This window comes from Triticum urartu, chromosome 1 (assembly GCF_003073215.2).
Source record: "Triticum urartu cultivar G1812 chromosome 1, Tu2.1, whole genome shotgun sequence".
NCBI classification, from domain to species: domain Eukaryota; kingdom Viridiplantae; phylum Streptophyta; class Magnoliopsida; order Poales; family Poaceae; genus Triticum; species Triticum urartu.
Genome location: NC_053022.1, coordinates 439,184,734 through 439,196,161, shown reverse-complemented (window position 1 = coordinate 439,196,161; position 11,428 = coordinate 439,184,734).

Sequence of the window (11,428 nt, the reverse complement as noted above, 5' to 3'; positions counted from 1 at the left end):
GTCTATGAAGTGCTTACCCCATTTCTTAATCTTCCAAGCACATGCTTCATGAGATGATCTTTGGTAGTGAGATTGGACACAATCTTAGCGGTATGACGCTCAAATTCCTCCTCAAGAGAGAGTTGAGGAGCGGTAACTTGATCATCTTGAGCGTCGTCATGAGCGTGTTCTTGATCTTTAGCTTGCTCTTGATCTTGAACATGCTCTGTGCAAGAACTTGACCTTGGGCATCACTTGGTGGATCACCACCATCTTGAGGTTGATCTTGCCATTGATCTTGTTCATTTGGTTGAGGGCCTTCACTTTGTTCTTTGGAAGTGTGTGGGTCTTGGGTTGGTGATGGTTCCACTTTAGTGGAACATTGTCCTTCTCCTTCAGCCACAAGGGGTTCCTCAATGGGTAGGATATAGCCAACACCCATTCTTCTTATGGCTTGGGGAGGAATTTCATCACTTACATCACAAGTACCACTTTACTCCACTTGGGAGACGTTATTCTCATCAAACTCCATGTTACACGTCTCCTCAATGAGCCCCGTGGACTTATTGAGGACATGGTAAGCATGAGAGTTTGTTGCATAACCAACAAATATGCCCTCATGAGCTCTAGCCTCAAACTTAGACAAACGAACACCTTTCTTGAGAATGAAACACTTACAACCGAACACCCATAAGTACTTGAGGTTGGGCTTGTTGCCGGTAAGTATCTCATATGGAGTCTTGTTTAAGCCTTTGCGGAGATAGAGCCTATTGGATGCATGACAAGCGGTGTTGATGGCTTTGGCCCAAAAGTTGTATGGAGTCTTGAACTCTGCCATCATGGTCCATGCTGCGTCCATCAATGCCCGGCACTTCCTCTTCGCTACACCATTTTGTTGAGGGGTGTAAGGTGCGGAATATTGATTCTTGATCCCCTCATCACTAAGAAACTCATCCAAGGTGTAGTTCTCGAACTCGGTGCTGTTGTCACTTCTTATCATCAAAAATTTTGCATTGTGTTGACGTTGAGCTTCATTAGCAAAGTTGATGACGGTCTGTTGGGTCTCAGTCTTCCTCTTGAAGAAATATACCCAAGTGTATCTTGAATAATCATCCACAATCACCAAGCAATACTTTCTACCACAATACTATCAAAGAATAGAGGCCCAAAGAGATCCATGTGAAGGAGCTCTAGGGGCCTCTTCGAGTAGATGATAGTTGTGGGAGGGTGAGCCTTCTCATGTAACTTTCCTTCGATACAAGCACTGCAAGCACGATCTTTGGCAAAACTAACATTTGTTAGTGCATGGACATGGTCCCCCTTGAGAAGACTTTGCAAAGATCTCATATTGACATGGGCTAAACAGTGATGCCAAAGCCATTCCACCTCAACTTTAGCCATTAGGTCTCGGTCTTAGTGGGTCGCTCTGAAAAGTTAATCTCATAAAGACCGTTCTCCAGATACCCAACAAAGGCAACTTTAAGAGTCTTGCCCCACAAGAGGGCCACGATATCAATATCAAAGAAAGTGGAAAAGCCCATGAGTGCAAGTTGACGAACGGAAAGTAAGTTGTATGCAAGGGACTCAACAAGCATGACTTTCTCGATCGTAAGATCATGAGAAATGACAACCTTGCCAAGACCCAATACCTTAGAGGATGAGGCATCACCCCTTTCGACATTGGTGGGCATAGATGAAACCTTGTACATGTCCACCACCAAGTCCTTGCTTCCGGTCATATGATTTTTGGCTCCACTATCGAGCAACCATGATCCCCCACTGAAAGCAAACACCTACAAGAGATCAATGCTTAGTTTTAGGTACCCATTTTGTAATGGGTGCTTTTATGTTAGCAATAAGGGTCTTGGGAACCTAAATAGACCATTCAATGTACTCATAAGAAGAACCAACAAATTTGGCATAGACATGCCCATCACTAGCACGACATAACACATAAGAAGGGTTAAAGTCGCCAGCTTTGTTGGAAGGAGTGGCGTTGCCCTTCTTAACACCACCACCCTTTGCATTCTTCTTCTTCTCCTTAGAAGTACCCTTTCCCTCCTTCACAAACATTTTCTTGAGAGGAGGAGGTTGTTTGGTCTTGTCATTTTTCTTCTTCTTCTTGGACTTGGGTGCAAACCCAATCCCCTCCTTGCCCACAACATCCTTTTGATTGCTCAAAAGGTCGTTGAGATTCTTCTCACCTTGTATGCAGGACGCAAGGCCTGTCTCAAGTTGCTCCTTCAACTTGGCATTCTCCTCCACAAGATGCACATGCTCACAACACTGGTTAGTAGCATTGCATTATCAATTAAAACCATACGAGGAAATGTGGCTTTCTCCTTGGTTAGCTTCACTTGGAGTTGATCATGAGACTCTTTGAGGCTAGCATGAGCACTCTTCAAGGCCTCGTGAGCCTTGTAAGTATATCAAACTCCTCCTTGAGTCTAGCATGGTCAACCCCAAGTTTGGCCTTCTCAGAATCAAGATCTTTCTTTAATTTAGCATGATCATCGTTGTGTGACTCCTCAAGAGCCAAATGATGACCATGCTCTTCCTCAAGTGCATTAGAGAGATCCGATATCTCATCGGCATAGTCATGACTATGTCCTTCCATCTTAGAGATGGTGTCTTCATGAGCCTCGACCATGTCATTGGCTTAACCAAGTTGTTCCAAGAGAGCAATGAAGTGCTTCTTGGATTTAACCTTGAGCTTACTCATAAAAGACTCAAACTCATTTTCCTCCTCCTTCGTCCCCTCACTTTCATTAATGCAATCCGTCAAGGAAGGATTAGTAGTGATGGTAGTTTTGATGTTGGGGGTTACCTTTTTGGTGGCTTTAGCCATGAGGCACTTGGCGGTGATGTTCTCATTGGGTGAATCGAAGAGGGAAACCCCTGGAGTTGTTTCAATGGCAATGGAGGCCATGTCAACCATCTCACCATCTTCATCATCATCATCATCATCCTCATTGTACTCTTCTTGTGCCACCAACCCCTTGGGAGGACTCTTCTTTGGTGAAGTTGTTCTTGTTGGGGAAGGACTTGGCCTTGTCTTTTCGAATAAGCTTGCCATCGTTGTCCTCCCTCTTCTCGTATGGGAAATCCACAACAAAGTGACTCACATTTCCACAATTATAGCATGTAATCACATGTTGCTTTCCCTTGATGCCACTTGAGTTATTCTTGTTAAAGTTGGGCCTTGAGTTCTTCTTGCTCCAAAATTGTCATGAAGCAAGAGCCATGTGCTCATGATAGGCATATTTGCTCCAAAATTCTCTTCATCCACACTAGCCTTGGCCTTCAAGGAAAGGTTGGGCTTCTTTGATCGTTGAGAACACAACACCACATTGTCGGCGGTCTTGTCCAAGATCCTCATTGCAACAAACTCATCCAACACCTCACTTGAGGACAAGACATGAAAGTCCGGCCTTTGATGAATGCCGGAAGACATGGCCTTATGGCAGGGCATCATGGCCTGGAGAAACTTGTGCTTGATCCAATTTTCATCCGCATCCTTGCTCCCATGATCTCGGAGTGAGACGCAAGAGTGGTCAATCTTCGGTAAAGTTCTCGAGGTTCTTCATCCTCAATCATTGCAAACTCATCGGCTTCATCTTGCAATACTTCAAAGTTTGAGCGTTGAATACTTGTGCTTCCCTTGTAAATGGAAACAACATGTTGTCATGCTTCCTTGGCCACAGTGAAAGGTCGTAGGTGCGCAATATCTTCAGCAGGAATGGCTTCTTGGAGAATGAAGAGAGCAGACTCATTGAATTGATGATCCGCAGCTTCTCTAGGAGTGAAGTTGCTTGGGTCATGCGGATAGAAACCTTGCTCAATAATTCTTCAAAGATTAGTAGAACTATCATTTAAATGATGTTTAAAGCGATACACCCAAGAGGCAAAATCCTCATTTTTCACAAGCTTGGGAGGAGGACCAACATAATTCATATGTGGGGAGGGAACCAGTCCTCCATAGGTAATGGGAGGTTCAACATGGGCAAAGATGCCACTCCCATTCTTACCACTCAACAAAGGAACTTGGTCACTACTAGCCTCCCCCCTTATTGGAGTTAGCATCTGTCACCTTGTTAGTGGCATCAACCACCTTCAATGATGCATTGGATAATTTAAGACCTTCAAGAAACTCCTTATACATGCCTTTAACCTCGGTCGTCATGGGGGTTTTGTAAAGCCCCGGACACACCCACCGGTGGTCGTTACTCCTAGCGTGATCCAGACTGGCCCCACAGATCAATACTAGTCTCTTCTGCGCACTTTGTCCTCACTCATGCGCACCTGGAAGCAACTTCCCAGTCGTTCACCCATCCTGAAATTACTCCAAGCTAAGAACGCTTAACTTTGGAGTTCTGTCTGAATGGGCTCCTGGAAAAGAAGGAATTCCTTATTGATATGAATTGTCTATCATCCCCTATTAAGCCAGGCTATCACATACACCCCCACTCGAAGGAACCGATGTCCTCGTCGGGCCACAGGAATGTTCCCTCTTGGCACATACGTCTGTGCTTCCAGTCCGGCACATGTGCCATGCCGTGTGCCACGACGGGTCACAAACGTCATGCACAACATGACCGTGCACCTGTCCGCAAACATCTGTGTAACCATGAGGGTCGGCTCTGATACCAACTTGTAATGCCCCGGACACACCCGTCGGTGGTGGTTACTCCTGGCGGGATCTAGACTAGCCCCACAAATCAATACTAGTCTTTTCTGTGCACTTTGTCCTCACTCGTGCGCACCTGGGAGCAACTTCCCGGTCGGTCACCCATCCTGAAATTACTCTAAGATGAGCACGCTTAACTTTGGAGTTCTATCTGAATGGGCTCCCGGAAAAGAAGGATTTATTTATTGATATGAGTAGTCTATCATCCCTATTAAGCCAGGCTATCACAGGTTTTCCATGTGTCCAAAGCCGCATTGAACTCCTTATGAGACACCGAGGATCCCCCATCGGCCGTAGACAAAGGGGAACTCGCACCGGAGTGCTCCTCCACCTCGTCTGTGGTGTCAACCATACTCTTCGGACGACAAAGTCCATAATAAAGAGATGAGGCTCTGATACCAATTAAAAGGATCGATCTGGTTGATTAGAGGGGCGGTGAATAGCCAACTAACAATTTTTAGTTTTTCTTTACCAAATTAAACTTAGCATCAATGTAGGTTGTCTAGATATGCAACCAGGTGAGCAACCTATATGATGCAACAAAAACAAGCACAGAAGCAAGCAAGGGATACAACATAATATAAGCTTGCACAGGTAAAGGTAAGACATAACCAAGAGTGGAGCCGGTGGAGACGAGGATGTGTTACCGAAGTTCCTTAGCTTTGAGAGGAAGTACTTCTCCATTGGAGCGGTGTGGAGGCACAATGCTCCCTAAGAAGCCTCTAGGGCCACCGTATTCTCCTCACGCCCTCACACAATGCGAGATGTCGTGATTCCACTATTGGTGCCCTTGAAGGCAGCGACCGAACCTTTACAAACAAGGTTGGGGCTATCTCCACAACTTAATTGGAGGCTCCCAATGACACCACGAAGCTTCACCACAATGGAATATGGCTTCGTGGTGACCTCAACTGTCTAGGGTGCTCAAACACCCAAGAGTAACAAGATCCGCAAGGTATTAGTGGGGGAAATCAAATTTCTCTTGGTGGAAGTGTAGATCGGGGCCTTCTCAACTAATCCCTAGAAAATAAACAAGTTTGATTGGCTAGGGAGAGAGATCGGGCGAAAATGGAGCTTTGAGCAACAATGGAGCTTGGGGAGGGAAGAGGTAGCTCTTCTTGCATAAGAAGACCTCATTTTATACTGGGGGAACACATCCAACCATTATCCCCTCTTCATCCCGCACTGAGCGGTACTGCTGCTCAGTGGAGCAGTACTACTGGTGGTAGCAATGGTACTACCACGACCACCAGCGGCACTACCGCGGAGACTGAGAGCAGAGGCATATGAGGGAGAACGGAAGAGAGAGAGAGAGAGGTTTGGGCGGCACTAGTAGCGGTGGTAACCATGGTACGACCGCTCACGAGCGGTACTACCGCTGCTACTGTCGCTACTACTGCCGCTCAAACCGACACGAGGAGAGACGCCCTCGAATCGAGGCGGTAGCGGTGCCGAACCAGGATGGTACTGCCGCCGATACTACTGCTGTAGGATAGCGGTACTACCGCTTGAGGACCATAGGCGGTACTACCGCTTTGGCCTTCATTTGCACTAAGTATGATCATTACTTATGCATCCAAAATCCTTTAAACCCGTTTTTGCCACATGAGTCCACTATACCTACCTATATGCGGTATTCTTTTACCGTTCTAAGCAAATTTTATGTGCCATCTCTAATTTTCAAAATAAACTTCTCTTTTGTGTGCTCGTACCTCTCATGAAATAGTAGGGGGTGGTTGATATATTTCCATGCTAGATGTGTTATTCTCAAGATGAGTGTTTATTCACTTATGATTGCACGAGAGTACGGCAAAGGTATTAGGGATGCCCAGTCCTGAAATGAAAAATGAATTTACTTTATGTTGTCAAATAATAAATTCCTTGGAAAGTGTTGGTATGGAAGGCACCCATGAATACAGTTAGCCATGGAAAGTGAGAGTATGGTAGAAAAAGGAATAAACTTTATTCTTTGTTTGGGAACCACCCATGATATATCTAGCATGGAAAGTATTGGGAACTACTCGATCGTTTTTGTTGATAGGAAAAGCATGCCACCCAAAATGTTTTATCTCTATCTTTTTCTCTTTGAACTCTGGCACCTCTACAAATCCCTACCTCCCTCTGCGAAGGGCCTTTCTATTTACTTTATGCAATTTTTATTTTTACTTGAGTCTCCATCTTCTCTTATAAAGCACCAACTAAGGGGCACTATGATCGTACTTGAGCATTGGGTGTAGCTAATATGCGAGTGTGTTTCATGAATGGATCAATGATTGAGCATAATGGGCTAGGGATAACTTGCTTTAGCATTAATATTTTGAAAGACAGGTTGCTTGTTGATATGCTTGGGTATTAAAGTCCTCACGTCAAAACTAGACTATTGCTTTGAACCATATAAAAGTCCAATTGTACATGCTATAAAAGAATGAATATGTGATGAACATGTTAGGCATCATTCCACATCAAAAATTATGTTTTTATCATTTACCTACTCGAGGACGAGCAGGAATTAAGCTTGGGGATGCTGATACATCTCCAATGCATCTGTAATTTTTTATTGTTCCATGCTTTTATATTATCATTCTTGGATGTTTTACAATCATTTTATATCATTTTTGGGACTAGCCTATTGGCATAGTGCTCAGTGCTAGTTGCTATTCTCGCTTGTTTTTTACATCGCAAGAAATCGAATACCAAATGGAGTGCAAATGCAGTGAAACTTTTTGTCGAATTTTTATGGACCAGAAGACACCCAATGGGTCAAAGAAGGACCTAGGGGTGCCCCGAGGGGGTACAACCCACCAGGGCGCGCTTGGGCCGCAAGTGCACCCAAGTGGGTTGTGCCCACCTCGGTGGCCTCCCGCACTGCCTCTTTGCTCTATTCCAACGAAAAGCTATTCCAACCGCCGCAAGTTCCAGAAACCACAGATCCAATCTAAACACCATCATGGAGGGGTTCATCATCCTCATTGGTGCCCCTCTGATGACCCGTGAGTAGTCCTTTGTAGACCTACGAGTCCTTATCTAGTAGCTAGATGGCTTCCTCTCTCTCTCTCTCTTTTGATTCTCAATACAATGGTCTCTTGGAGATCTATTTGATGTAACTCTTTTTGTGGTGTGTTTGTTGGGATCCGATGAACTTTGAGTTTATGATCAGATCTATGTTTTTATCCATGAAAGTTATTTGAGTCCTTTGATGTCTTATATGCATGATTACTTATAGCCTCATCTTTCTTCTTTGAATCTTTGGTTTAGTTTGGCCAACTAGATTAATTTTTCTTGCCATGGAAAGAGGTGCTTTGTGATGGGTTCGATCTTACGGTGCTTGATCCCAGTGACAGAAGGGGAAACGACATGTATGTATCATTGCTATTGAGGATAACAAGATGGGGTCTATTTCTACATAAATAGATCTTCTCTACATCATGTCATCCTTCTTATTGCATTACTCCATTTCTCCATCAACTTAATACACTAGATGCATGCTGGATAACGGGCGATGTGTGGAGTAATAGTAGTAGATGCAGGCAGGAGTCAGTCTACTAATCTTGGACGTGATGCCTATATAATGATCAATGCCTCGATATCATCATGATTATTTGAAGTTCTATCAATTGCCAAACATTACTTTATTTACCCACTGTATGCTATTTTCTTGACAGAAGCCACTAGTGAAATCTATGGCCCCCATGTCTCTTTCTCATATTATTTGCCTTTGTGATCTATTTTTATTTGCTTTTATTTTTAGATCTATTAATCCAAAATTACAAAAATACCTTGCTGCAATTTTTATTTATTTATTTATTTTATCTCGTGTTCCCGCGAGATCTATTTATCCAATCTACTACAATTTTACCTATCTTTTTACCCATGAGGGATTGACAACCCCTCTCTTACGTCGGTTGCAAGTATTTGTTCTTTGTGTGCAGGAGTTGTTTACGTGGTGTTGCGTGGTTCTCCTACTAGTTCGATAACCTTGGTCTCATCACTGAGGGAAATACCTACCATAGCTATGTTGCATCATCCCTTCCTCTTTGGGGAAATACTGACATAGTTCAAGCCGCATCAGTCTCCAACGTATCTATAATTTTTTATTGTTCCATGCTATTAAATTATCATTCTTGGATGTTTTATACTCATTTACTAGCAACTTTATGTCATTTTTGGGACTAACCTGTTGACATAGTGCCTAGTGCCTAGAGATGTAGTTATGTCATTTACTAGCATATTTCTAAGGCAGTTAGCACTTTTGGTCGCTTTCATATCTGGCATCAAGATGATCCGCGGCTGTTCAGGACTCTGGTTTATGTTTCTTTCCCAATCCCTCAGCAAGTGCCTAGAGATGTAGTCTATCGTGAGTATGCAGACTTCGGAGCTACACGTCTTTCTTGGACAGCACCTATCTATGTTCTCTCTGCAGAATTTGCTGACATTATGTCAGCTGATGAGGATCCGATGCCTTTTAATGGAAACCCTCATCCGTTGCTCGGGAACATGCCTTTTGATGATGTTAACTTTGTCATGCCTGAGTTTCCAGAGCTGGGTTGGAATGAGGGCCCTCATGCTCACAATGATGATCCGCAGCCTCATAACCACCATGACAACGTCATTATTGAGGAGATTCATGAGGATGAAGCACAACCTGCTTCTCAAGAGTCAGTGGTCTTGGAGAACTCGGGGCCTGTTGATTCTGCTGAGGGATCCGTCAATGATCAGCAAGGTGTTGCAGCAGCCTATGTGCCTCCTCTGATCCAGCCTCCTGTTATTATTGGTCAAGTACTGACAGTTTTCAGACCTGAGCTTCCTCCGGTAATGCAATGGACAAGATCTTTTCAGCGTATGATGCCAGTCTTTGATACAATACACATTCCTCGAGGGTTGCAGTTCTTCAGTCCTTTTAAACCAGTTTTACTACCTAAACGCTCTTGGGAAGTATCTTTCTCTTACTCTGCTATGAAGAACAAGCTGGTTTTTCATCCTTCACCTGTTCGTCGGACGGTGAATGTTCCAAGGAAGCCTCCTGTTGCTCGTGCTCTTTGTTTTGACACTGTTGCTGAGGATTGTGCCATGGATGATCCAGCTTTGTCTGCTGTTGAGATGTCTGCTTTCAACTTCTCTGCTACTCCAAGTTAGCGTCCAGCTCGTGCTCGTAAACCAAAGTCTGTGATTGTTGAGTCTGAGGTTAGGCGCAGTGCCAGGCTCTCAGCCCTACGTGATGGCTTCAGGCATTCTACTCCAGCCATGTCCCCTCTGAAGAAACCTGCAGCAAAGCCTCGGAAGAAGCGCAAGGTTACTATGGATGGTCAGCTACCGCGGGCTCCTCCTCATCAACTTGCTGTGCCGCCGCCCACGCCAATCAATGTGCTGCAGCAGGTTGGCCTTCGTCTCGGCATTGGACCTGAGAAGCTCACTAAGGAGAAGCTTGAGGCTTCTTCTTGCAAGCCTTCTGCTTCTTCTAGTTCCAATGATAGCTGATCGTTTCAAATGGTGGGGTTTATGGTTAACCCTTGTGAAAACCATTTATCTGCTCTTATTGTTTAGGCTTCATCTGAACTTTTATGCTATCCCTTGGCTGAACTGGTACTGTCATTATGTGGCAGTCTTTTGTTGTTACTTTATTATGGTTTGTAATGAATCAGTATGATGTTAGAGATTGGAAAGTTCTTTGCTGGAATGTGCGAGGTCTGAATTCAGATGACAGAAAGCGTGCAATTCGTCAGAAAATCGATGAAAGTGCCTGTTCCATTGCTTGCCTCCAAGAAACAAAATGTTAGGTCGTTGATCAGTGTTTCATTCGTAAGTGTTGTCCATGACGTTTTGATCAGTTTATCCATGTGCCTTCGTCTGGAGCTTCGGGTGGGTTGTTAGTCGTATGGAATACTGCTTTGTTCGCTGGAAAATTAATTGAGTCCAATAGCTTTGGTATTGTGGTGGAGTTCACGTCTGTTCATAACTCCCAAACCTGGACTCTAGTTTCAGTCTATGGACCCTGTCAAAACCCAGCTAGAGATAATTTTATTAATTGGTTGCATGATATAATTATCCCTGATGATGCTAACTGGCTGTTACTGGGTGATTTCAATTTCATGCGCTCGATGGAAAATAGGAATAAACCAGGTGGTGATATTAATGACATGTTTATCTTTAATGAGGTTATTGGGCTCCTCGGCTTAATTGAATTACCTCTCAAGGGCAGAAAGTATACATGGACAAATATGCAAACTGCTCCTTTGCTTGAACAGATTGATTGGTTTTTTACAACTCCTTCATGGACATGTTCTTATCCTAACACTATGGTCCTACCTATGGCTAGAACCGCTTCAGATCATGTGCCATGTGTGGTGCAAATCAAAACCTCTATTCCCAAGGCCAAATTTTTAGATTTGAAAATTACTGGACTAATTTGCCTGGTTTCCTTGATTGTGTCAGTGAATCTTGGAGTAGGCCAGTTCATAAGAGATCTTCTGCTGCTATAATATCTGCAAAGTTCAAAGCTCTCAGGCAGGCACTCAAACAGTGGCACATTAGTCTTTCTACAGTCAAGGCTCTAATCTCCAACTGCAATAAAGTAATTCTTTGTCTGGATGGTCTTGAGGAGTTAAGGCCTTTGTCTGTAAAGTTGCATTTGGAGGAAACTCTAAGGTTGCAATTTATCTACTTGAAGCAGAGATGTACTATTAGAAACATTAAAGTGGGAGAGGAAAACACCAATTTTTTCCATGCCATGGCCACTGAGAGATACAGGAATAACTCTATTTCTAG